At 45.6% G+C, this 26,663-nt stretch overlaps 18 non-coding genes across 18 annotated transcripts; all 18 read right to left on the reverse strand.

Moving 5' to 3' along the window:
• Positions 1–4,613: 4,613 nt before the first annotated feature.
• TRNAW-CCA (transfer RNA tryptophan (anticodon CCA)) lies at positions 4,614–4,685 on the reverse strand. Its single transcript has one exon. It is a non-coding gene; the product is annotated as a tRNA-Trp (tRNA).
• A 312-nt stretch (positions 4,686–4,997) lies between these two features.
• On the reverse strand, positions 4,998–5,071 carry TRNAN-GUU (transfer RNA asparagine (anticodon GUU)). Its single transcript has one exon. It is a non-coding gene; the product is annotated as a tRNA-Asn (tRNA).
• Positions 5,072–6,861: 1,790 nt separating this feature from the next.
• TRNAW-CCA (transfer RNA tryptophan (anticodon CCA)) lies at positions 6,862–6,933 on the reverse strand. The gene has a single exon. It is a non-coding gene; the product is annotated as a tRNA-Trp (tRNA).
• Positions 6,934–7,246: 313 nt separating this feature from the next.
• TRNAN-GUU (transfer RNA asparagine (anticodon GUU)) lies at positions 7,247–7,320 on the reverse strand. The gene has a single exon. It is a non-coding gene; the product is annotated as a tRNA-Asn (tRNA).
• Positions 7,321–9,090: 1,770 nt separating this feature from the next.
• Positions 9,091–9,162, reverse strand: TRNAW-CCA (transfer RNA tryptophan (anticodon CCA)). Its single transcript has one exon. It is a non-coding gene; the product is annotated as a tRNA-Trp (tRNA).
• A 313-nt stretch (positions 9,163–9,475) lies between these two features.
• TRNAN-GUU (transfer RNA asparagine (anticodon GUU)) lies at positions 9,476–9,549 on the reverse strand. The gene has a single exon. It is a non-coding gene; the product is annotated as a tRNA-Asn (tRNA).
• A 1,790-nt stretch (positions 9,550–11,339) lies between these two features.
• On the reverse strand, positions 11,340–11,411 carry TRNAW-CCA (transfer RNA tryptophan (anticodon CCA)). The gene has a single exon. It is a non-coding gene; the product is annotated as a tRNA-Trp (tRNA).
• Positions 11,412–11,724: 313 nt separating this feature from the next.
• On the reverse strand, positions 11,725–11,798 carry TRNAN-GUU (transfer RNA asparagine (anticodon GUU)). The gene has a single exon. It is a non-coding gene; the product is annotated as a tRNA-Asn (tRNA).
• Positions 11,799–13,588: 1,790 nt separating this feature from the next.
• On the reverse strand, positions 13,589–13,660 carry TRNAW-CCA (transfer RNA tryptophan (anticodon CCA)). The gene has a single exon. It is a non-coding gene; the product is annotated as a tRNA-Trp (tRNA).
• A 313-nt stretch (positions 13,661–13,973) lies between these two features.
• TRNAN-GUU (transfer RNA asparagine (anticodon GUU)) lies at positions 13,974–14,047 on the reverse strand. Its single transcript has one exon. It is a non-coding gene; the product is annotated as a tRNA-Asn (tRNA).
• Positions 14,048–16,222: 2,175 nt separating this feature from the next.
• Positions 16,223–16,296, reverse strand: TRNAN-GUU (transfer RNA asparagine (anticodon GUU)). The gene has a single exon. It is a non-coding gene; the product is annotated as a tRNA-Asn (tRNA).
• A 1,790-nt stretch (positions 16,297–18,086) lies between these two features.
• TRNAW-CCA (transfer RNA tryptophan (anticodon CCA)) lies at positions 18,087–18,158 on the reverse strand. The gene has a single exon. It is a non-coding gene; the product is annotated as a tRNA-Trp (tRNA).
• Positions 18,159–18,471: 313 nt separating this feature from the next.
• Positions 18,472–18,545, reverse strand: TRNAN-GUU (transfer RNA asparagine (anticodon GUU)). Its single transcript has one exon. It is a non-coding gene; the product is annotated as a tRNA-Asn (tRNA).
• A 1,790-nt stretch (positions 18,546–20,335) lies between these two features.
• TRNAW-CCA (transfer RNA tryptophan (anticodon CCA)) lies at positions 20,336–20,407 on the reverse strand. The gene has a single exon. It is a non-coding gene; the product is annotated as a tRNA-Trp (tRNA).
• A 2,177-nt stretch (positions 20,408–22,584) lies between these two features.
• Positions 22,585–22,656, reverse strand: TRNAW-CCA (transfer RNA tryptophan (anticodon CCA)). Its single transcript has one exon. It is a non-coding gene; the product is annotated as a tRNA-Trp (tRNA).
• A 313-nt stretch (positions 22,657–22,969) lies between these two features.
• TRNAN-GUU (transfer RNA asparagine (anticodon GUU)) lies at positions 22,970–23,043 on the reverse strand. The gene has a single exon. It is a non-coding gene; the product is annotated as a tRNA-Asn (tRNA).
• Positions 23,044–24,833: 1,790 nt separating this feature from the next.
• TRNAW-CCA (transfer RNA tryptophan (anticodon CCA)) lies at positions 24,834–24,905 on the reverse strand. Its single transcript has one exon. It is a non-coding gene; the product is annotated as a tRNA-Trp (tRNA).
• A 313-nt stretch (positions 24,906–25,218) lies between these two features.
• Positions 25,219–25,292, reverse strand: TRNAN-GUU (transfer RNA asparagine (anticodon GUU)). Its single transcript has one exon. It is a non-coding gene; the product is annotated as a tRNA-Asn (tRNA).
• Positions 25,293–26,663: the final 1,371 nt, after the last annotated feature.

Raw genomic sequence — 26,663 nt, forward strand, 5'->3', positions numbered from 1 at the left:
TTTGTTATGATGAAATGCATATGCTGCCCCACTATCTCAACAGTGGTGGAAAAACGTCTATGAGTAGGTATTGCCGCTTTTGCCTTATCATCCTAGGAGAGATGAAACCATGGAGAATGACCAAGGAGGACGATCCGGAGACCGCGAGCAGAGACGCAACGGGCCCGGGGTACCGCCCAATCTTCCCATCAGGACCGGCGAGGAGAACCGATCGATCAGTACCGGATGGAGGAAAAGATGCTGAACTGGCCATCCACCGGAAGAAGATGAGAACTACATCCCAGATCTTGCGAGTCCCATCAGTGAAATAGAATGGCCATCGCAAGAGGGGGGCTTGTGGGATGTATTTACCCATGCATTCGAGCCCTACCTCAAAACTGTGCAGTACTGACATGGAAAACATCATGATGGCCAGAGCTTCCCAGAAAATGCACAGGGAAGTGCATGAAGAATAGGCTGCCACCCATTTTTGCCGATGTTATGGGCACAGAAGGACACTGCCTAAAACCACCATTGGACTACCCACACAGTAGTCTGAAACCATTGGGAATGGCAATGCTGATTGCCAAAAGCAAACCCATAACTGTGGAGAATTCATTTTCTTAAATCCCAAAAAGGGGTGCAGTACCAGTACTCACCACTATCCAAAAGCCGGCATTTTAAAACAACACCAGATTTTACTTTTTGCAAAACTGAATAAATGAACCCAAAACAGGCCAAAGAAAGACTTACTGAGAGGTGGATACAATCTAAAGTTATATTCTGAAGTGACTTGAAGGTTTATAACAAGACTGGCTGCGCTGTGGATTTCAGCAGTTTAAGTAAATTTGGACTGAAAGACACTAAAAAAAATCTAAATGTTTAAATTGACTGAGTGACCTACTTTTGAGTGTCACATAGGTTGCAATTGTTTAAATGTCATAGTTTTAAACTTAGAATCAGCATTCTAGCTGCATATGTAAAAATGTTTAGTTTTATTTGAATGCAGGAACTGGGGAACAAAAAGTGACATTTTATCTGAAACTTGGCTTAAGGAACTGAATTCTGCCTGGCAACTACCCCCATCAGGAGTGAAACTTGAGTCTCAGCTGTGTTCCCAGGCCTAGCTGCCCTTTTGCTGCTCACACCAAAAGGGATATGACACTTCCCTGATTGAATTACCTGGGCTCTGCAGGAAATTGAACAAAGCCCTCTCCTGACTCAGGCAAATGTTTTATTGGCGGGAGTCGTAAATGGAGCTTCCTCTTGGCAGAAGCTGGGAGGGGCAGGGTCTCTGAGCTTGGCAGAAACTGGAAAGACTGGTTTCTGTACCATGTGACCTGAAAAGACACACCTCTATAGCCAGAATATGGTTTTAGAAAAAGATGAATAACTCATAGTACGGACTTGTGAAAATTATTTAAATGATACCATAATTCTTGTGATTTTTCTGCCCACATTTTAAGAGGTTTTTCGAACCGGTGGCATGTTCAGGGGGGTTTTAGCGGAAAAGAGGATATTACTCAAAATGTGTGCATGTGAAAAATCAGACACTTCATCAACTAATGTCCATTCTCCTTGCGCACATGTGTGTAAATTTGGGTCAATGTCCGGAATTGCAAAATCAGTTAAAAAGTGAAATATGTGCCATTTCTGAATGCAAGCCCCCAGGAAGAGCAGAGTTTGAACAGGGTATACCTCCTGTAATGCATGATGGGTGAAGATGATTTTAAAACAACATGTACCTCTGAAAATATGTATTTGGGTTCAAATCTAGATTTGTGTGTAAGTTGACAGGAGGAGTGGACTTTCTGCAGGCTGTAAAATGACATCACTCTGACACAACTTAGCTCCCCCAATCAAATGAGAAATGGAAGTTTGACCAATTAGAAGCTGAGAGAGAGGTAGGGTCAGTGATGCTAGAACACACCCACATTCTAAACACATAAAAGCAGACAGACAGGACAGATAGAGACTTTCCAATCCATTTGCAGCTGGAAGCTCTGCCGGGAAAATCCATACTTTACCTCCATCAATCTCCAGAGAAAGCTGTGCAGAAAGATCCAGACTCTAAATCCCTCAATCTTCAGAATCCAGAGAGAGAGCAGACCCAGATCACTGTGAAGTGCAGAAACAGAGTCCCGTCTAAAACCTGACCAGATCCATGGCGAGGCCCATTTCACTCAAGAATATAGTGTGAGTACCTAGAAAACTGTGCAGAACCAATCTCTTAGTTAAAATAATATAATTCAAATCTATTTTAATCTAAGTAGAACTGTCTCCTAACTGTCACCTGTCATTTTCTAGTTGCAAGCTGCACTTGTCTTTTTGAACTTTAAAATTTCAAATCTGAAAAACGACCTTTATTTAATCGCTCATATCTCCGCAACCGTTTGTGCTAGAGACTTGCAGTAACTTTCCCCTGAAGGCTGAGAATCGTGGCTTTCCTACGAACCTAGAACCGCATTCCTACCCCCTATAGTTTTGCCGTAATCGTGAAAAACGCACTCGCGAATTTTGCCGCGATTTGCAAATTTCTCCACGTGTGAAAACAGAAGCTTCTTGCTTTCAGTTGCTAAAAATTCATTTAACCTGCTAGTTACACCCTAGATCCTTGCTAAAGTGAGCCTGGACTAATATTAACTAGATACCACTCACCCTGAACTTCTAGAGGGAATTAAAAGCAAATTTAGCATATTTTTCACTTAATTGCCAGCACATATAAAAGCATTTTGCCTGTGTTTTCAACGTCTGTAGTCTAAGTTGCTGGGTGAACTGAATTACGTTTGAATTGCATTTCTGAGAACTGTGTGCTTCCTTCCATTTCCTTGCATTGCATAAAAGGGGGGGGGGTGAATTGTCTAAGAAAGTGATTACATTGTCTTTTGCTGAAATCCTATCAAGTTATTTTCTTTACTGCATTTCATTCAACATTGCATCCCTCCGAAATCTATAAAGCATTCTCTACCACATTATTCTTCTGTCCCTATTTACCAGTGTGCTACCTTATCCATTTCATGTCAACTCCTTAGTGATTATAAAGAAGTGTGCTAGTGCCAGATTCTCCGTTGTTAATCTTTATCATATCAGATTAAGTGTGATATTCAATTATTAATTTATTATAAAGTGTGATATATATATCTATATTGTTTAAAGTATCAATTAAACCTTTTAACTTGCAAAACGGAACTACTTCTTGGCTCAGTGGGGTCAGGGGGATTCCAACAGAGGGGTGTTATATAGGGGTAGTCATCCAGAACGCATGAACTGGACATAAAGATATATCAATAAGGGTTTTCATTCAGTATTCTAGACTAGGCGTTGACTTGGCTGTAGTGCTGAATTGAATCCTCTTACATCCCTTGCTTCCCTGAGTCCCCAAATACACAACCACCTTGGGCACAATAGAAGACACATTCCAGCAGATTTAGCAAGAGTGCACCAAGGTTTCTATATGTAGGTACCTTGCTGAGAAGCAAGACCTGCAGTTGCATTCTTCTGTTAAAAGAGGGCAGCAGAGTGCACCAAGAGAACTTGGGGGAAGTAGCTTATGTTAACTACTTGCCATGCTCTTTATAGATCCCTCTGTTTGACTGGGTGAATTCTAATTTCTGGGGTAGAGTAAGCAATTTTTGGATCTAGATGCTGTGCGCAACAAGAATGCTATATACTGCACTGTACTGCTACTGAAAAGTTACCAATTTTACAGGATGTTCAGGTAAGCTTTGTTTCAGAAAACAACTTGCTAGAGGCCCTAGGACAGATTACTGGGACAAAGGAAGAGGGTTTGGGGATTAGCACATCTCCTATGAAAGGTACAGTCACGCCCGAGACAACTCTGAGTGTCACCTCAAATTCTAAGAAATGCAAACTAGGGACCTACGCTTTTTATTGCCAGTGGATCTTTGTGTTTCAGACAAATGTGCATGCCTCCCAGAGCCCCTTGCAATGCACTTAGGGAAAGGGGGGAAGGTGCTGTGAAGCCCTCTCGCTGACAATGTCTCTCTTGTCTATAATGTAACTATGAGAGAGAGAGAAATAGGCAATGCGAGAGTGAAAAAGTAAAATGGAAATGTGTCTACTGAGACCAGTATAAGGGGAAATCCTCACAATCCAGGACCGACAGTAGATTGGGAGGGCGCTTACAGGTTTCCGACACCAGACCGGTACCTGAACTCACAAACCCAAACTGCAAAGTGATGGGCATTGCCACTAGACTGCCGACCCCCTTTCGGGGCCCCAACATATATCCTTTAGTCACACCTAGAGTTCCCAGGACACTGCAGCATTCAGCGATTACACGAAAATATTGACAGCGCTAGGAGGCCATGCAAATGGCAGAGGTATGCTTTACAAAGCCCACGTAGCGTGCACAAAACAGCACATCAGTCAGGCCCACTTGAAGAGATGGTAAAGAGGAAATACTTCTGCTGCATCCAGTAAAACATAGAGATTGGCCTGCTTTAAAGGTTGACCATGTCCTTCATGGGTGTCTGTCAATATGATACTTCCCTGCTGCAAAGCTTACATTCGAAACGCCAGAACAACTAGGCCCAGAGCACAAAGATGCAGTCAGGTTGAAATAACGAGATACTGAAGAGCAATTTTGTATTTCAGAGTGGGAAAAGCAAGTACGACCCCGTTGTGATTTGAACACACAACCTTCTGATCTGGAGTCAGACGCGCTACCATTGCGCCACGAGGTCCTTGTGGCAGTCCACCTGGTGTGTCTGATGACAGAATAAAGGTAGGAGACGTACATGCACCTGCAGAGCCTCATTGCTTCTTTAAGTAGACTGGCTAGGATAGTTTCCTTCTGTGCATCAGTACACGCTGCAGCCAAACCCTTCCCATGAAGTCTTGATGTTTATGAATTGAATGGCAAGTTTTGAAAAACTAAAGCAAGCGAGAAGAATTGCTTACAGTTTATTGGATTTTTGGACGTCAGCAGACGAGACCTGCGAGAGGTAAACAGAAGTCCATAGTTGGTCACGCTGAATTTTTGAGCCAAAACGCACAGTCCCTGGGTGGGCTTGAACCACCAACCTTTCGGTTAACAGCCGAACGCGCTAACCGATTGCGCCACAGAGACTCATGCAGTCCTTACACAGGGGCCTGATTGGTGTGCTGTTTGCTTATGCTTCCCAGGCAACCTGAAAATATTTCTAAAATAGCTCTTTTTCCCACAGCAAATCAGAGTATCAAGCACTTCCCTACCTCCCCTAATCCACAAACACAGGGGATTTAGTAGAGGACAGAGCCCATCAACAGTGTACCAAATGTCCTCTGTATAGGCATAACTTGCTATGAGGAGAAAGCCACAGTTGCGCACTTGTGTTAAAAGGGGACAGTAGGCTGAACCCAGAGAACACGGGAGAAATGACTCAGGTTTACTGAGTGGAACACTCTGTGTCTTTGTGCCAAAAACAGCAGCGTCTTTTCGGTTAACAGCCGAACGCGCTAACCAATTGCGCCAAAGAGACTCACTGGCATGTGTGTTCTGCCTTTGGCCTGATTGCATTGCTATTTTTTTCTGATTGGCAGAAAACCTGAACTTTTTTCTGAAAAAGGCATGCCTCTCTTAGCACTGCAGTGCATTAGACTGCTCCCTTGCTTCCCTGAATCCCCAAATATACAACCACCCTGGGCACAATAGAAGACACATTCCAGCAGATTTAGCAAGAGTGCACCAAGGATTCTATATGTAGGTACCTTGCTGAGAAGCAAGACCTGCAGTTGCATTCTTCTGTTAAAAGAGGGCAGCAGAGTGCACCAAGAGAACTTGGGGGAAGTAGCTTATGTTAACTACTTGCCATGCTCTTTATAGATCCCTCTGTTTGACTGGGTGAATTCTAATTTCTGGGGTAGAGTAAGCAATTTTTGGATCTAGATGCTGTGCGCAACAGGAATGCTATATACTGCACTGTACTGCTACTGAAAAGTTACCAATTTTACAGGATGTTCAGGTAAGCTTTGTTTCAGAAAACAAATTGCTAGAGGCACTAAGACAGATTACTGGGACAAAGGAAGAGGGTTTGGGGATTAGCACATCTCCTATGAAAGGTACAGTCACGCCCGAGACAACTCTGAGTGTCACCTCAAATTCTAAGAAATGCAAACTAGGGACCTACGCTTTTTATTGCCAGTGGATCTTTGTGTTTCAGACAAATGTGCACACCTCCCAGAGCCCCTTGCAATGCACTTAGGGAAAGGGGGGAAGGTGCTGTGAAGCCCTCTCGCTGACAATGTCTCTCTTGTCTATAATGTAACTATGAGAGAGAGAGAAATAGGCAATGCGAGAGTGAAAAAGTAAAATGGAAATGTGTCTACTGAGACCAGTATAAGGGGAAATCCTCACAATCCAGGACCGACAGTTGATTGGGAGGGCGCTTACAGGTTTCCGACACCAGACCGGTACCTGAACTCACAAACCCAAACTGCAAAGTGATGGGCATTGCCACTAGACTGCCCACCCCCTTTCGGGGCCGCAGCATATTTCCTTTAGTCACACCTAGAGTTCCCAGGACAGTGCAGCATTCAGCGATTACACGAAAATATTGACAGCGCTAGGAGGCCATGCAAATGGCAGAGGTATGCTTTACAAAGCCCACGTAGCGTGCACAAAACAGCACATCAGTCAGGCCCACTTGAAGAGATGGTAAAGATGAAATACTTCTGCTGCATCCAGTAAAACATAGAGATTGGCCTGCTTTAAAGGTTGACCATGTCCTTCATGGGTGTCTGTCAATATGAGACTTCCCTGCTGCAAAGCTTACATTCAAAACGCCAGAACAACTAGGCCCAGAGCACAAAGATGCAGTCAGGTTGAAATAACGAGATACTGAAGAGCAATTTTGTATTTCAGAATGGGAAAAGCAAATATGACCCCGACGTGATTTGAACACGCAACCTTCTGATCTGGAGTCAGACGTGCTACCATTGCGCCACGAGGTCCTTGTGGCAAACCACCTGGTGTGTCTGATGACAGAATAAAGGTAGGAGACGTACATGCACCCGCAGAGCCTCATTGCTTCTTTAAGTAGACTGGCTAGGATAGCTTCCTTCTGTGCATCAGTACACGCTGCAGCCAAACCCTTCCCATGAAGTCTTGATGTTTATGAATTGAATGGCATGTTTTGAAAAACTAAAGCAAGCGAGAAGAATTGCTTGCAGTTTATTGGATTTTTTGGACGTCAGCAGACGAGACCTGCGAGAGGTAAACAGAAGTTCATAGTTGGTCATGCTGAATTTTTGAGCCAAAATGCATCGTCCCTGGGTGGGCTTGAACCACCATCCTTTCGGTTAACAGCCGAACGCGCTAACCGATTGCGCCACAGAGACTCATGCAGTGCTTACACTGGGGCCTGATTGGTGTGCTGTTTGCTTATGCTTCCCAGGCAACCTGAAAATATTTCTAAAATAGCTCTATTTCCCACAGCAAATCAGGGTATCAAGCACTTCCCTACCTCCCCTAATCCACAAACACAGGGGATTTAGTAGAGGACAGAGCCCATCAACAGTGCACCAAATGTCCTCTGTGTAGGCATAACTTGCTATGAGGAGAAAGCCACAGTTGCGCACTTGTGTTAAAAGGGGACAGTAGGCTGAACCCAGAGAACACGGGAGAAATGACTCAGGTTTACTGAGTGGAACACTCTGTGTCTTTGTGCCAAAAACAGCAGCGTCTTTTCGGTTAACAGCCGAACGCGCTAACCAATTGCGCCACAGAGACTCACTGGCATGTGTGTTCTGCCTTTGGCCTGATTGCATTGCTATTTTTTTCTGATTGGCAGAAAACCTGAACTTTTTTCTGAAAAAGGCATGCCTCTCTTAGCACTGCAGTGCATTAGACTGCTCCCTTGCTTCCCTGAGTCCCCAAATACACAACCACCTTGGGCACAATAGAAGACACATTCCAGCAGATTTAGCAAGAGTGCACCAAGGTTTCTATATGTAGGTACCTTGCTGAGAAGCAAGACCTGCAGTTGCATTCTTCTGTTAAAAGAGGGCAGCAGAGTGCACCAAGAGAACTTGGGGGAAGTAGCTTATGTTAACTACTTGCCATGGTCTTTATAGAGCCCTCGGTTTGACTGGGTGAATTCTAATTTCTGGGGTAGAGTAAGCAATTTTTGGATCTAGATGCTGTGCACAACAGGAATGCTATATACTGCACTGTACTGCTACTGAAAAGTTACCAATTTTACAGGATGTTCAGGTAAGCTTTGTTTCAGAAAACAACTTGCTAGAGGCACTAAGACAGATTACTGGGACAAAGGACGAGGGTTTGGGGATTAGCACATCTCCTATGAAAGGTACAGTCACGCCCGAGACAACTCATAGTGTCACCTCAAATTCTAAGAAATGCGAACTGGGGTCCTACGCTTTTTATTGCCAGTGGATCTTTGTGTTTCAGACAAATGTGCACGCCTCCCAGAGCCCCTTGCAATGCACTTAGGTAAATGGGGGAAGGTGCTGTGAAGCCCTCTCGCTGACAATGTCTCTCTTGTCTATAATGTATCTATGAGAGAGAGAGAAATAGGCAATGCGAGAGTGAAAAAGTAAAATGGAAATGTGTCTACTGAGACCAATATAAGGGGAAATCCTCACAATCCAGGACCGACAGTTGATTGGGAGGGCGCTTACAGGTTTCCGACACCAGACCGGTACCTGAACTCACAAACCCAAACTGCAAAGTGATGGGCATTGCCACTAGACTGCCGACCCCCTTTCGGGGCCCCAACATATATCCTTTAGTCACACCTAGAGTTCCCAGGACAGTGCAGCATTCAGCGATTACACGAAAATATTGACAGCGCTAGGAGGCCATGCAAATGGCAGAGGTATGCTTTACAAAACAGCACATCAGTCAGGCCCACTTGAAGAGATGGTAAAGAGGAAATACTTCTGCTGCATCCAGTAAAACATAGAGATTGGCCTGCTTTAAAGCTTGACCATGTCCTTCATGGGTGTCTGTCAATATGATACTTCCCTGCTGCAAAGCTTACATTCGAAACGCCAGAACAACTAGGCCCAGAGCACAAAGATGCAGTCAGGTTGAAATAACGAGATACTGAAGAGCAATTTTGTATTTCAGAGTGGGAAAAGCAAGTATGACCCCGATGTGATTTGAACACACAACCTTCTGATCTGGAGTCAGACGCGCTACCATTGCGCCACGAGGTCCTTGTGGCAGTCCACCTGGTGTGTCTGATGACAGAATAAAGGTAGGAGACGTACATGCACCTGCAGAGCCTCATTGCTTCTTTAAGTAGACTGGCTAGGATAGCTTCCTTCTGTGCATCAGTACACGCTGCAGCCAAACCCTTCCCATGAAGTCTTGATGTTTATGAATTGAATGGCAAGTTTTGAAAAATTAAAGCAAGCGAGAAGAATTGCTTGCAGTTTATTGGATATTTTGGACGTCAGAAGACGAGACCTGCGAGAGGTAAACAGAAGTTCATAGTTGGTCATGCTGAATTTTTGAGCCAAAACGCATCGTCCCTGGGTGGGCTTGAACCACCAACTTTTCGGTTAACAGCCGAACGCGCTAACCGATTGCGCCACAGAGACTCATGCACTGCTTACACTGGGGCCTGATTGGTGTGCTGTTTGCTTATGCTTCCCAGGCAACCTGAAAATATTTCTAAAATAGCTCTATTTCCCACAGCAAATCAGGGTATCAAGCACTTCCCTACCTCCCGTAATCCACAAACACAGGGGATTTAGTAGAGGACAGAGCCCATCAACAGTGCACCAAATGCCCTCTGTGTAGGCATAACTTGCTATGAGGAGAAAGCCACAGTTGCGCACTTGTGTTAAAAGGGGACAGTAGGCTGAACCCAGAGAACACGGGAGAAATGACTCAGGTTTACTGAGTGGAACACTCTGTGTCTTTGTGCCCAAAACAGCAGCGTCTTTTCGGTGAACAGCCGAACGCGCTAACCAATTGCGCCACAGAGACTCACTGGCATGTGTGTTCTGCCTTTGGCCTGATTGCATTGCTATTTTTTTCTGATTGGCAGAAAACCTGAACTTTTTTCTGAAAAAGGCATGCCTCTCTTAGCACTGCAGTGCATTAGACTGCTCCCTTGCTTCCCTGAGTCCCCAAATACACAACCACCTTGGGCACAATAGAAGACACATTCCAGCAGATTTAGCAAGAGTGCACCAAGGTTTCTATATGTAGGTACCTTGCTGAGAAGCAAGACCTGCAGTTGCATTCTTCTGTTAAAAGAGGGCAGCAGAGTGCACCAAGAGAACTTGGGGGAAGTAGCTTATGTTAACTACTTGCCATGCTCTTTATAGATCCCTCTGTTTGACTGGGTGAATTCTAATTTCTGGGGTAGAGTAAGCAATTTTTGGATCTAGATGCTGTGCGCAACAGGAATGCTATATACTGCACTGTACTGCTACTGAAAAGTTACCAATTTTACAGGATGTTCAGGTAAGCTTTGTTTCAGAAAACAACTTGCTAGAGGCACTAAGACAGATTACTGGGACAAAGGAAGAGGGTTTGGGGATTAGCACATCTCCTATGAAAGGTACAGTCACGCCCGAGACAACTCTGAGTGTCACCTCAAATTCTAAGAAATGCAAACTAGGGACCTACGCTTTTTATTGCCAGTGGATCTTTGTGTTTCAGACAAATGTGCACGCCTCCCAGAGCCCCTTGCAATGCACTTAGGGAAAGGGGGGAAGGTGCTGTGAAGCCCTCTCGCTGACAATGTCTCTCTTGTCTATAATGTATCTATGAGAGAGAGAGAAATAGGCAATGCGAGAGTGAAAAAGTAAAATGGAAATGTGTCTACTGAGACCAGTATAAGGGGAAATCCTCACAATCCAGGACCGACAGTTGATTGGGAGGGCGCTTACAGGTTTCCGACACCAGACCGGTACCTGAACTCACAAACCCAAACTGCAAAGTGATGGGCATTGCCACTAGACTGCCCACCCCCTTTCGGGGCCCCAGCATATTTCCTTTAGTCACACCTAGAGTTCCCAGGACAGTGCAGCATTCAGCGATTACACGAAAATATTGACAGCGCTAGGAGGCCATGCAAATGGCAGAGGTATGCTTTACAAAGCCCACGTAGCGTGCACAAAACAGCACATCAGTCAGGCCCACTTGAAGAGATGGTAAAGAGGAAATACTTCTGCTGCATCCAGTAAAACATAGAGATTGGCCTGCTTTAAAGGTTGACCATGTCCTTCATGGGTGTCTGTCAATATGATACTTCCCTGCTGCAAAGCTTACATTCAAAACGCCAGAACAACTAGGCCCAGAGCACAAAGATGCAGTCAGGTTGAAATAACGAGATACTGAAGAGCAATTTTGTATTTCAGAGTGGGAAAAGCAAATATGACCCCGACGTGATTTGAACACGCAACCTTCTGATCTGGAGTCAGACGTGCTACCATTGCGCCACGAGGTCCTTGTGGCAAACCACCTGGTGTGTCTGATGACAGAATAAAGGTAGGAGACGTACATGCACCCGCAGAGCCTCATTGCTTCTTTAAGTAGACTGGCTAGGATAGCTTCCTTCTGTGCATCAGTACACGCTGCAGCCAAACCCTTCCCATGAAGTCTTGATGTTTATGAATTGAATGGCAAGTTTTGAAAAACTAAAGCAAGCGAGAAGAATTGCTTGCAGTTTATTGGATTTTTTGGACGTCAGCAGACGAGACCTGCGAGAGGTAAACAGAAGTTCATAGTTGGTCATGCTGAATTTTTGAGCCAAAATGCATCGTCCCTGGGTGGGCTTGAACCACCATCCTTTCGGTTAACAGCCGAACGCGCTAACCGATTGCGCCACAGAGACTCATGCAGTGCTTACACTGGGGCCTGATTGGTGTGCTGTTTGCTTATGCTTCCCAGGCAACCTGAAAATATTTCTAAAATAGCTCTATTTCCCACAGCAAATCAGGGTATCAAGCACTTCCCTACCTCCCCTAATCCACAAACACAGGGGATTTAGTAGAGGACAGAGCCCATCAACAGTGCACCAAATGTCCTCTGTGTAGGCATAACTTGCTATGAGGAGAAAGCCACAGTTGCGCACTTGTGTTAAAAGGGGACAGTAGGCTGAACCCAGAGAACACGGGAGAAATGACTCAGGTTTACTGAGTGGAACACTCTGTGTCTTTGTGCCAAAAACAGAAGCGTCTTTTCGGTTAACAGCCGAACGCGCTAACCAATTGTGCCACAGAGACTCACTGGCATGTGTGTTCTGCCTTTGGCCTGATTGCATTGCTATTTTTTTCTGATTGGCAGAAAACCTGAACTTTTTTCTGAAAAAGGCATGCTTCTCTTAGCACTACAGTGCATTAGACTGCTCCCTTGCTTCCCTGAGTCCCCAAATACACAACCACCTTGGGCACAATAGAAGACACATTCCAGCAGATTTAGCAAGAGTGCACCAAGGTTTCTATATGTAGGTACCTTGCTGAGAAGCAAGACCTGCAGTTGCATTCTTCTGTTAAAAGAGGGCAGCAGAGTGCACCAAGAGAACTTGGGGGAAGTAGCTTATGTTAACTACTTGCCATGCTCTTTATAGATCCCTCTGTTTGACTGGGTGAATTCTAATTTCTGGGGTAGAGTAAGCAATTTTTGGATCTAGATGCTGTGTGCAACAGGAATGCTATATACTGCACTGTACTGCTACTGAAAAGTTACCAATTTTACAGGATGTTCAGGTAAGCTTTGTTTCAGAAAACAACTTGCTAGAGGCACTAAGACAGATTACTGGGACAAAGGAAGAGGGTTTGGGGATTAGCACATCTCCTATGAAAGGTACAGTCACGCCCGAGACAACTCATAGTGTCACCTCAAATTCTAAGAAATGCAAACTAGGGACCTACGCTTTTTATTGCCAGTGGATCTTTGTGTTTCAGACAAATGTGCACGCCTCCCAGAGCCCCATGCAATGCACTTAGGGAAATGGGGGAAGGTGCTGTGAAGCCCTCTCGCTGACAATGTCTCTCTTGTCTATAATGTATCTATGAGAGAGAGAGAAATAGGCAATGCGAGAGTGAAAAAGTAAAATGGAAATGTGTCTACTGAGACCAGTATAAGGGGAAATCCTCACAATCCAGGACCGACAGTTGATTGGGAGGGCGCTTACAGGTTTCCGACACCAGACCGGTACCTGAACTCACAAACCCAAACTGCAAAGTGATGGGCATTGCCACTAGACTGCCGACCCCCTTTCGGGGCCCCAGCATATATCCTTTAGCCACACCTAGAGTTCCCAGGACAGTGCAGCATTCAGCGATTACACGAAAATATTGACAGCGCTAGGAGGCCATGCAAATGGCAGAGGTATGCTTTACAAAGCCCACGTAGCGTGCACAAAACAGCACATCAGTCAGGCCCACTTGAAGAGATGGTAAAGAGGAAATACTTCTGCTGCATCCAGTAAAACATAGAGATTGGCCTGCTTTAAAGGTTGACCATGTCCTTCATGGGTGTCTGTCAATATGATACTTCCCTGCTGCAAAGCTTACATTCGAAACGCCAGAACAACTAGGCCCAGCGCACAAAGATGCAGTCAGGTTGAAATAACGAGATACTGAAGAGCAATTTTATATTTCAGACTGGGAAAAGCAAATATGCCCCCGACGTGATTTGAACACGCAACCTTCTGATCTGGAGTCAGACGCGCTACCATTGCGCCACGGGGTCCTTGTGGCAATCCACCTGGTGTGTCTGATGACAGAATAAAGGTAGGAGACGTACATGCACCTGCAGAGCCTCATTGCTTCTTTAGGTAGACTGGCTAGGATAGCTTCCTTCTGTGCATCAGTACACGCTGCAGCCAAACCCTTCCCATGAAGTCTTGATGTTTATGAATTGAATGGCAAGTTTTGAAAAACTAAAGCAAGCCAGAAGAATTGCTTGCAGTTTATTGGATTTTTTGGACGTCAGCAGACGAGACCTGCGAGAGGTAAACAGAAATCCATAGTTGGTCATGCTGAATTTTTGAGCCAAAATGCACCGTCCCTGGGTGGGCTTGAACCACCAACCTTTCGGTTAACAGCCGAACGCGCTAACCGATTGCGCCACAGAGACTCATGCAGTGCTTACACTGGGGCCTGATTGGTGTGCTGTTTGCTTATGCTCCCCAGGCAACCTGAAAATATTTCTAAAATATCTCTTTTTCCCACAGCAAATCAGGGTATCAAGCACTTCCCTACCTCCCCTAATCCACAAACACAGGGGATTTAGTAGAGGACAGAGCCCATCAACAGTGCACCAAATGCCCTCTGTGTAGGCATAACTTGCTATGAGGAGAAAGCCACAGTTGCGCACTTGTGTTAAAAGGGGACAGTAGGCTGAACCCAGAGAACACGGGAGAAATGACTCAGGTTTACTGAGTGGAACACTCTGTGTCTTTGTGCCCAAAACAGCAGCGTCTTTTCGGTTAACAGCCGAACGCGCTAACCAATTGCGCCACAGAGACTCACTGGCATGTGTGTTCTGCCTTTGGCCTGATTGCATTGCTATTTTTTTCTGATTGGCAGAAAACCTGAACTTTTTTCTGAAAAAGGCATGCCTCTCTTAGCACTGCAGTGCATTAGACTGCTCCCTTGCTTCCCTGAGTCCCCAAATACACAACCACCTTGGGCACAATAGAAGACACATTCCAGCAGATTTAGCAAGAGTGCACCAAGGTTTCTATATGTAGGTACCTTGCTGAGAAGCAAGACCTGCAGTTGCATTCTTCTGTTAAAAGAGGGCAGCAGAGTGCACCAAGAGAACTTGGGGGAAGTAGCTTATGTTAACTACTTGCCATGCTCTTTATAGATCCCTCTGTTTGACTGGGTGAATTCTAATTTCTGGGGTAGAGTAAGCAATTTTTGGATCTAGATGCTGTGCGCAACAGGAATGCTATATACTGCACTGTACTGCTACTGAAAAGTTACCAATTTTACAGGATGTTCAGGTAAGCTTTGTTTCAGAAAACAACTTGCTAGAGGCACTAAAACAGATTACTGGGACAAAGGAAGAGGGTTTGGGGATTAGCACATCTCCTATGAAAGGTACAGTCACGCCCGAGACAACTCTGAGTGTCACCTCAAATTCTAAGAAATGCAAACTAGGGACCTACGCTTTTTATTGCCAGTGGATCTTTGTGTTTCAGACAAATGTGCACGCCTCCCAAAACCCCTTGCAATGCACTTAGGGAAAGGGGGGAAGGTGCTGTGAAGCCCTCTCGCTGACAATGTCTCTCTTGTCTATAATGTAACTATGAGAGAGAGAGAAATAGGCAATGCGAGAGTGAAAAAGTAAAATGGAAATGTGTCTACTGAGACCAGTATAAGGGGAAATCCTCACAATCCAGGACCGACAGTTGATTGGGAGGGCGCTTACAGGTTTCCGACACCAGACCGGTACCTGAACTCACAAACCCAAACTGCAAAGTGATGGGCATTGCCACTAGACTGCCGACCCCCTTTCGGGGCCCCAACATATATCCTTTAGCCACACCTAGAGTTCCCAGGACAGTGCAGCATTCAGCGATTACACGAAAATATTGACAGCGCTAGGAGGCCATGCAAATGGCAGAGGTATGCTTTACAAAGCCCACGTAGCGTGCACAAAACAGCACATCAGTCAGGCCCACTTGAAGAGATGGTAAAGAGGAAATACTTCTGCTGCATCCAGTAAAACATAGAGATTGGCCTGCTTTAAAGGTTGACCATGTCCTTCATGGGTGTCTGTCAATATGATACTTCCCTGCTGCAAAGCTTACATTCGAAACGCCAGAACAACTAGGCCCAGAGCACAAAGATGCAGTCAGGTTGAAATAACGAGATACTGAAGAGCAATTTTGTATTTCAGAGTGGGAAAAGCAAATATGACCCCGACGTGATTTGAACACGCAACCTTCTGATCTGGAGTCAGACGTGGTACCATTGCGCCGCGAGGTCCTTGTGGCAATCCACCTGGTGTGTCTGATGACAGAATAAAGGTAGGAGACGTACATGCACCCGCAGAGCCTCATTGCTTCTTTAAGTAGACTGGCTAGGATAGCTTCCTTCTGTGCATCAGTACACGCTGCAGCCAAACCCTTCCCATGAAGTCTTGATGTTTATGAATTGAATGACAAGTTTTGAAAAACTAAAGCAAGCGAGAAGAATTGCTTGCAGTTTATTGGATTTTTTGGACGTCAGCAGACGAGACCTGCGAGAAGTAAACAGAAGTTCATAGTTGGTCATGCTGAATTTTTGAGCCAAAATGCATCGTCCCTGGGTGGGCTTGAACCACCATCCTTTCGGTTAACAGCCGAACGCGCTAACCGATTGCGCCACAGAGACTCATGCAGTGCTTACACTGGGGCCTGATTGGTGTGCTGTTTGCTTATGCTTCCCAGGCAACCTGAAAATATTTCTAAAATAGCTCTATTTCCCACAGCAAATCAGGGTATCAAGCACTTCCCTACCTCCCCTAATCCACAAACACAGGGGATTTAGTAGAGGACAGAGCCCATCAACAGTGCACCAAATGTCCTCTGTGTAGGCATAACTTGCTATGAGGAGAAAGCCACAGTTGCGCACTTGTGTTAAAAGGGGACAGTAGGCTGAACCCAGAGAACACGGGAGAAATGACTCAGGTTTACTGAGTGGAACACTCTGTGTCTTTGTGCCAAAAACAGCAGCGTCTTTTCGGTTAACAGCCGAACGCGCTAACCAATTGTGCCACAGAGACTCACTGGCATGTGTGTTCTGCCTTTGGCCTGATTGCATTGCTATTTTTTTCTGATTGGCAGAAAACCTGAACTTTTTTCTGAAAAAGGCATGCTTCTCTTAGCACTGCAGTGCATTAGACTGCTCCCTTGCTTCCCTGAGTCCCCAAATACACAACCACCTTGGGCAGAATAGAAGACACATTCCAGCAGATTTAGCAAGAGTGCACCAAGGTTTCTATATGTAGGTACCTTGCTGAGAAGCAAGACCTGCAGTTGCATTCTTCTGTTAAAAGAGGGCAGCAGAGTGCACCAAGAGAACTTGGGGGAAGTAGCTTATGTTAACTACTTGCCATGCTCTTTATAGATCCCTCTGTTTGACTGGGTGAATTCTAATTTCTGGGGTAGAGTAAGCAATTTTTGGATCTAGATGCTGTGCGCAACAGGAATGCTATATACTGCACTGTACTGCTACTGAAAAGTTACCAATTTTACAGGATGTTCAGGTAAGCTTTGTTTCAGAAAACAACTTGCTAGAGGCACTAAAACAGATTACTGGGACAAAGGAAGAGGGTTTGGGGATTAGCACATCTCCTATGAAAGGTACAGTCACGCCCGAGACAACTCTGAGTGTCACCTCAAATTCTAAGAAATGCAAACTAGGGACCTACGCTTTTTATTGCCAGTGGATCTTTGTGTTTCAGACAAATGTGCACGCCTCCCAGAGCCCCTTGCAATGCACTTAGGGAAAGGGGGGAAGGTGCTGTGAAGCCCTCTCGCTGACAATGTCTCTCTTGTCTATAATGTATCTATGAGAGAGAGAGAAATAGGCAATGCGAGAGTGAAAAAGTAAAATGGAAATGTGTCTACTGAGACCAGTATAAGGGGAAATCCTCACAATCCAGGACCGACAGTTGATTGGGAGGGCGCTTACAGGTTTCCGACACCAGACCGGTACCTGAACTCACAAACCCAAACTGCAAAGTGATGGGCATTGCCACTAGACTGCCGACCCCCTTTCGGGGCCCCAACATATATCCTTTAGTCACACTTAGAGTTCCCAGGACACTGCAGCATTCAGCGATTACACGAAAATATTGACAGCGCTAGGAGGCCATGCAAATGGCAGAGGTATGCTTTACAAAGCCCACGTAGCGTGCACAAAACAGCACATCAGTCAGGCCCACTTGAAGAGATGGTAAAGAGGAAATACTTCTGCTGCATCCATTAAAACATAGAGATTGGCCTGCTTTAAAGGTTGACCATGTCCTTCTTGGGTGTCTGTCAATATGATACTTCCCTGCTGCAAAGCTTACATTCGAAACGCCAGAACAACTAGGCCCAGAGCACAAAGATGCAGTCAGGTTGAAATGACGAGATACTGAAGAGCAATTTTGTATTTCAGAGTGGGAAAAGCAAATATGACCCCGACGTGATTTGAACACGCAACCTTCTGATCTGGAGTCAGACGCGATACCATTGCGCCACGAGGTCCTTGTGGCAATCCAACTGCTGTGTCTGATGACAGAATAAAGGTAGGAGACGTACATGCACCCGCAGAGCCTCATTGCTTCTTAAGGTAGACTGGCTAGGATAGCTTCCTTCTGTGCATCAGTACACGCTGCAGCCAAACCCTTCCCATGAAGTCTTGATGTTTATGAATTGAATGGCAAGTTTTGAAAAACTAAAGCAAGCGAGAAGAATTGCTTGCAGTTTATTGGATTTTTTGGACGTCAGCAGACGAGACCTGCGAGAAGTAAACAGAAGTTCATAGTTGGTCATGCTGAATTTTTGAGCCAAAATGCATCGTCCCTGGGTGGGCTTGAACCACCATCCTTTCGGTTAACAGCCGAACGCGCTAACCGATTGCGCCACAGAGACTCATGCAGTGCTTACACTGGGGCCTGATTGGTGTGCTGTTTGCTTATGCTTCCCAGGCAACCTGAAAATATTTCTAAAATAGCTCTATTTCCCACAGCAAATCAGGGTATCAAGCACTTCCCTACCTCCCCTAATCCACAAACACAGGGGATTTAGTAGAGGACAGAGCCCATCAACAGTGCACCAAATGTCCTCTGTGTAGGCATAACTTGCTATGAGGAGAAAGCCACAGTTGCGCACTTGTGTTAAAAGGGGACAGTAGGCTGAACCCAGAGAACACGGGAGAAATGACTCAGGTTTACTGAGTGGAACACTCTGTGTCTTTGTGCCAAAAACAGCAGCGTCTTTTCGGTTAACAGCCGAACGCGCTAACCAATTGTGCCACAGAGACTCACTGGCATGGGTGTTCTGCCTTTGGCCTGATTGCATTGCTATTTTTTTCTGATTGGCAGAAAACCTGAACTTTTTTCTGAAAAAGGCATGCTTCTCTTAGCACTGCAGTGCATTAGACTGCTCCCTTGCTTCCCTGAGTCCCCAAATACACAACCACCTTGGGCACAATAGAAGACACATTCCAGCAGATTTAGCAAGAGTGCACCAAGGTTTCTATATGTAGGTACCTTGCTGAGAAGCAAGACCTGCAGTTGCATTCTTCTGTTAAAAGAGGGCAGCAGAGTGCACCAAGAGAACTTGGGGGAAGTAGCTTATGTTAACTACTTGCCATGCTCTTTATAGATCCCTCTGTTTGACTGGGTGAATTCTAATTTCTGGGGTAGAGTAAGCAATTTTTGGATCTAGATGCTGTGCGCAACAGGAATGCTATATACTGCACTGTACTGCTACTGAAAAGTTACCAATTTTACAGGATGTTCAGGTAAGCTTTGTTTCAGAAAACAACTTGCTAGAGGCACTAAAACAGATTACTGGGACAAAGGAAGAGGGTTTGGGGATTAGCACATCTCCTATGAAAGGTACAGTCACGCCCGAGACAACTCTGAGTGTCACCTCAAATTCTAAGAAATGCAAACTAGGGACCTACGCTTTTTATTGCCAGTGGATCTTTGTGTTTCAGACAAATGTGCACGCCTCCCAGAGCCCCTTGCAATGCACTTAGGGAAAGGGGGGAAGGTGCTGTGAAGCCCTCTCGCTGACAATGTCTCTCTTGTCTATAATGTAACTATGAGAGAGAGAGAAATAGGCAATGCGAGAGTGAAAAAGTAAAATGGAAATGTGTCTACTGAGACCAGTATAAGGGGAAATCCTCACAATCCAGGACCGACAGTTGATTGGGAGGGCGCTTACAGGTTTCCGACACCAGACCGGTACCTGAACTCACAAACCCAAACTGCAAAGTGATGGGCATTGCCACTAGACTGCCGACCCCCTTTCGGGGCCCCAACATATATCCTTTAGTCACACTTAGAGTTCCCAGGACACTGCAGCATTCAGCGATTACACGAAAATATTGACAGCGCTAGGAGGCCATGCAAATGGCAGAGGTATGCTTTACAAAGCCCACGTAGCGTGCACAAAACAGCACATCAGTCAGGCCCACTTGAAGAGATGGTAAAGAGGAAATACTTCTGCTGCATCCAGTAAAACATAGAGATTGGCCTGCTTTAAAGCTTGACCATGTCCTTCATGGGTGTCTGTCAATATGATACTTCCCTGCTGCAAAGCTTACATTCGAAACGCCAGAACAACTAGGCCCAGAGCACAAAGATGCAGTCAGGTTGAAATAACGAGATACTGAAGAGCAATTTTGTATTTCAGAGTGGGAAAAGCAAATATGACCCCGACGTGATTTGAACACGCAACCTTCTGATCTGGAGTCAGACGCGATACCATTGCGCCACGAGGTCCTTGTGGCAATCCACCTGGTGTGTCTGATGACAGAATAAAGGTAGGAGACGTACAAGCACCCGCAGAGCCTCATTGCTTCTTTAAGTAGACTGGCTAGGATAGCTTCCTTCTGTGCATCAGTACACGCTGCAGCCAAACCCTTCCCATGAAGTCTTGATGTTTATGAATTGAATGGCAAGTTTTGAAAAACTAAAGCAAGCGAGAAGAATTGCTTGCAGTTTATTGGATTTTTTGGACGTCAGCAGACGAGACCTGCGAGAGGTAAACAGAAGTTCATAGTTGGTCATGCTGAATTTTTGAGCCAAAATGCATCATCCCTGGGTGGGCTTGAACCACCAACCTTTCTGTTAACAGCCGAACGCGCTAACCGATTGCGCCACAGAGACTCATGCAGTGCTTACACTGGGGCCTGATTGGTGTGCTGTTTGCTTATGCTCCCCAGGCAACCTGAAAATATTTCTAAAATAGCTCTATTTCCCACAGCAAATCAGGGTATCAAGCACTTCCCTACCTCCCGTAATCCACAAACACAGGGGATTTAGTAGAGGACAGAGCCCATCAACAGTGCACCAAATGCCCTCTGTGTAGGCATAACTTGCTATGAGGAGAAAGCCACAGTTGCGCACTTGTGTTAAACGGGGACAGTAGGCTGAACCCAGAGAACACGGGAGAAATGACTCAGGTTTACTGAGTGGAACACTCTGTGTCTTTGTGCCCAAAACAGCAGCGTCTTTTCGGTTAACAGCCGAACGCGCTAACCAATTGCGCCACAGAGACTCACTGGCATGTGTGTTCTGCCTTTGGCCTGATTGCATTGCTATTTTTTTCTGATTGGCAGAAAACCTGAACTTTTTTCTGAAAAAGGCATGCCTCTCTTAGCACTGCAGTGCATTAGACTGCTCCCTTGCTTCCCTGAGTCCCCAAATACACAACCACCTTGGGCACAATAGAAGACACATTCCAGCAGATTTAGCAAGAGTGCACCAAGGTTTCTATATGTAGGTACCTTGCTGAGAAGCAAGACCTGCAGTTGCATTCTTCTGTAAAAAGAGGGCAGCAGAGTGCACCAAGAGAACTTGGGGGAAGTAGCTTATGTTAACTACTTGCCATGCTCTTTATAGATCCCTCTGTTTGACTGGGTGAATTCTAATTTCTGGGGTAGAGTAAGCAATTTTTGGATCTAGACGCTGTGCGCAACAGGAATGCTATATACTGCACTGTACTGCTACTGAAAAGTTACCAATTTTACAGGATGTTCAGGTAAGCTTTGTTTCAGAAAACAACTTGCTAGAGGCACTAAGACAGATTACTGGGACAAAGGAAGAGGGTTTGGGGATTAGCACATCTCCTATGAAAGGTACAGTCACGCCCGAGACAACTCTGAGTGTCACCTCAAATTCTAAGAAATGCAAACTAGGCACCTACGCTTTTTATTGCCAGTGGATCTTTGTGTTTCAGACAAATGTGCACGCCTCCCAGAGCCCCTTGCAATGCACTTAGGGAAAGGGGGGAAGGTGCTGTGAAGCCCTCTCGCTGACAATGTCTCTCTTGTCTATAATGTATCTATGAGAGAGAGAGAAATAGGCAATGCGAGAGTGAAAAAGTAAAATGGAAATGTGTCTACTGAGACCAGTATAAGGGGAAATCCTCACAATCCAGGACCGACAGTTGATTGGGAGGGCGCTTACAGGTTTCCGACACCAGACCGGTACCTGAACTCACAAACCCAAACTGCAAAGTGATGGGCATTGCCACTAGACTGCCCACCCCCTTTCGGGGCCCCAGCATATTTCCTTTAGTCACACCTAGAGTTCCCAGGACAGTGCAGCATTCAGCGATTACACGAAAATATTGACAGCGCTAGGAGGCCATGCAAATGGCAGAGGTATGCTTTACAAAGCCCACGTAGCGTGCACAAAACAGCACATCAGTCAGGCCCACTTGAAGAGATGGTAAAGAGGAAATACTTCTGCTGCATCCAGTAAAACATAGAGATTGGCCTGCTTTAAAGGTTGACCATGTCCTTCATGGGTGTCTGTCAATATGATACTTCCCTGCTGCAAAGCTTACATTCGAAACGCCAGAACAACTAGGCCCACAGCACAAAGATGCAGTCAGGTTGAAATAACGAGATACTGAAGAGCAATTTTGTATTTCAGAGTGGGAAAAGCAAGTATGACCCCGATGTGATTTGAACACGCAACCTTCTGATCTGGAGTCAGACGCGCTACCATTGCGCCACGAGGTCCTTGTGGCAGTCCACCTGGTGTGTCTGATGACAGAATAAAGGTAGGAGACGTACATGCACCTGCAGAGCCTCATTGCTTCTTTAAGTAGACTGGCTAGGATAGCTTCCTTCTGTGCATCAGTACACGCTGCAGCCAAACCCTTCCCAAGAAGTCTTGATGTTTATGAATTGAATGGCAAGTTTTGAAAAACTAAAGCAAGCGAGAAGAATTGCTTGCAGTTTATTGGATATTTTGGACGTCAGACGACGAGACCTGCGAGAGGTAAACAGAAGTTCATAGTTGGTCATGCTGAATTTTTGAGCCAAAACGCATCGTCCCTGGGTGGGCTTGAACCACCAACCTTTCGGTTAACAGCCGAACGCGCTAACCGATTGCGCCACAGAGACTCATGCAGTGCTTACTCTGGGGCCTGATTGGTGTGCTGTTTGCTTATGCTTCCCAGGCAACCTGAAAATATTTCTAAAATAGCTCTATTTCCCACAGCAAATCAGGGTATCAAGCACTTCCCTACCTCCACTAATCCACTAACACAGGGGATTTAGTAGAGGACAGAGCCCATCAACAGTGCACCAAATGTCCTCTGTGTAGGCATAACTTGCTATGAGGAGAAAGCCACCGTTGCACACTTGTGTTAAAAGCGGACAGTAGGCTGAACCCAGAGAACACGGGAGAAATGACTCAGGTTTACTGAGTGGAACACTCTGTGTCTTTGTGCCAAAAACAGCAGCGTCTTTTCGGTTAACAGCCGAACGCGCTAACCAATTGCGCCACAGAGACTCACTGGCATGTGTGCTCTGCCTTTGGCCTGATTGCATTGCTATTTTTTTCTGATTGGCAGAAAACCTGAACTTTTTTCTGAAAAAGGCATGCCTCTCTTAGCACTGCAGTGCATTAGACTGCTCCCTTGCTTCCCTGAGTCCCCAAATACACAACCACCTTGGGCACAATAGAAGACACATTCCAGCAGATTTAGCAAGAGTGCACCAAGGTTTCTATATTTAGGTACCTTGCTGAGAAGCAAGACCTGCAGTTGCATTCTTGTGTTAAAAGAGGGCAGCAGAGTGCACCAAGAGAACTTGGGGGAAGTAGCTTATGTTAACTACTTGCCATGCTCTTTATAGATCCCTCTGTTTGACTGGGTGAATTCTAATTTCTGGGGTAGAGTAAGCAATTTTTGGATCTAGATGCTGTGCGCAACAGGAATGCTATATACTGCACTCTACTGCTACTGAAAAGTTACCAATTTTACAGGATGTTCAGGTAAGCTTTGTTTCAGAAAACAACTTGCTAGAGGCACTAAGACAGATTACTGGGACAAAGGAAGAGTGTTTGGGGATTAGCACATCTCCTATGAAAGGTACAGTCACGCCCGAGACAACTCTGAGTGTCACCTCAAATTCTAAGAAATGCAAACTAGGGACCTACGCCTTTTATTGCCAGTGGATCTTTGTGTTTCAGACAAATGTGCACGCCTCCCAGAGCCCCATGCAATGCACTTAGGGAAATGGGGGAAGGTGCTGTGCAACCCTCTCGCTGACAATGTCTCTCTTGTCTATAATGTATCTATGAGAGAGAGAGAAATAGGCAATACGAGAGTGAAAAAGTAAAATGGAAATGTGTCTACTGAGACCAGTATAAGGGGAAATCCTCACAATCCAGGACCGACAGTTGATTGGGAGGGCGCTTACAGGTTTCCGACACCAGACCGGTACCTGAACTCACAAACCCAAACTGCAAAGTGATGGGCATTGCCACTAGACTGCCGACCCCCTTTCGGGGCCCCAACATATATCCTTTAGTCACACCTAGAGTTCCCAGGACAGTGCAGCATTCAGCGATTACACGAAAATATTGACAGCGCTAGGAGGCCATGCAAATGGCAGAGGTATGCTTTACAAAGCCCACGTAGCGTGCACAAAACAGCACATCAGTCAGGCCCACTTGAAGAGATGGTAAAGAGGAAATACTTCTGCTGCATCCAGTAAAACATAGAGATTGGCCTGCTTTAAAGGTTGACCATGTCCTTCATGGGTGTCTGTCAATATGATACTTCCCTGCTGCAAAGCTTACATTCGAAACGCCAGAACAACTAGGCCCAGAGCATAAAGATGCAGTCAGGTTGAAATAACGAGATACTGAAGAGCAATTTTGTATTTCAGAGTGGGAAAAGGAAGTATGACCCCGACGTGATTTGAACACACAACCTTCTGATCTGGAGTCAGACGTGCTACCATTGCGCCACGAGGTCCTTGTGGCAGTCCACCTGGTGTGTCTGATGACAGAATAAAGGTAGGAGACGTACATGCACCTGCAGAGCCTCATTGCCTCTTTAAGTAGACTGGCTAGGATAGCTTCCTTCTGTGCATCAGTACACGCTGCAGCCAAACCCTTCCCATGAAGTCTTGATGTTTATGAATTGAATGGCAAGTTTTGAAAAACTAAAGCAAGCGAGAAGAATTGCTTACAGTTTATTGGATTTTTTGGACGTCAGCAGACGAGACCTGCGAGAGGTAAACAGAAGTTCATAGTTGGTCATGCTGAATTTTTGAGCCAAAATGCATCGTCCCTGGGTGGGCTTGAACCACCATCCTTTCGGTTAACAGCCGAACGCGCTAACCGATTGCGCCACAGAGACTCATGCAGTGCTTACACTGGGGCGTGATTGGTGTGCTGTTTGCTTATGCTTCCCAGGCAACCTGAAAATATTTCTAAAATAGCTCTATTTCCCACAGCAAATCAGGGTATCAAGCACTTCCCTACCTCCCCTAATCCACAAACACAGGGGATTTAGTAGAGGACAGAGCCCATCAACAGTGCACCAAATGTCCTCTGTGTAGGCATAACTTGCTATGAGGAGAAAGCCACAGTTGCGCACTTGTGTTAAAAGGGGACAGTAGGCTGAACCCAGAGAACACGGGAGAAATGACTCAGGTTTACTGAGTGGAACACTCTGTGTCTTTGTGCCAAAAACAGCAGCGTCTTTTCGGTTAACAGCCGAACGCGCTAACCAATTGCGCCACAGAGACTCACTGGCATGTGTGCTCTGCCTTTGGCCTGATTGCATTGCTATTTTTTCTGATTGGCCGAAAACCTGAACTTTTTTCTGAAAAAGGCATGCCTCTCTTAGCACTGCAGTGCATTAGACTGCTCCCTTGCTTCCCTGAGTCCCCAAATACACAACCACCTTGGGCACAATAGAAGACACATTCCAGCAGATTTAGCAAGAGTGCACCAAGGTTTCTATATGTAGGTACCTTGCTGAGAAGCAAGACCTGCAGTTGCATTCTTCTGTTAAAAGAGGGCAGCAGAGTGCATCAAGAGAACTTGGGGGAAGTAGCTTATGTTAACTACTTGCCATGCTCTTTATAGATCCCTCTGTTTGACTGGGTGAATTCTAATTTCTGGGGTAGAGTAAGCAATTTTTGGATCTAGATGCTGTGCGCAACAGGAATGCTATATACTGCACTGTACTGCTACTCAAAAGTTACCAATTTTACAGGATGTTCAGGTAAGCTTTGTTTCAGAAAACAACTTGCTAGAGGCACTAAGACAGATTACTGGGACAAAGGAAGAGGGTTTGGGGATTAGCACATCTCCTATGAAAGGTACAGTCACGCCCGAGACAACTCATAGTGTCACCTCAAATTCTAAGAAATGCAAACTAGGGACCTACGCTTTTTATTGCCAGTGGATCTTTGTGTTTCAGACAAATGTGCACGCCTCCCAGAGCCCCATGCAATGCACTTAGGGAAATGGGGGAAGGTGCTGTGCAACCCTCTCGCTGACAATGTCTCTCTTGTCTATAATGTATCTATGAGAGAGAGAGAAATAGGCAATGCGAGAGTGAAAAAGTAAAATGGAAATGTGTCTACTGAGACCAGTATAAGGGGAAATCCTCACAATCCAGGACCGACAGTTGATTGGGAGGGCGCTTACAGGTTTCCGACACCAGACCGGTACCTGAACTCACAAACCCAAACTGCAAAGTGACGGGCATTGCCACTAG

Source organism: Ambystoma mexicanum, chromosome 11, assembly GCF_040938575.1.
Source record: "Ambystoma mexicanum isolate Mex_15411 chromosome 11, UKY_AmexF1_1, whole genome shotgun sequence".
NCBI lineage: Eukaryota > Metazoa > Chordata > Amphibia > Caudata > Ambystomatidae > Ambystoma > Ambystoma mexicanum.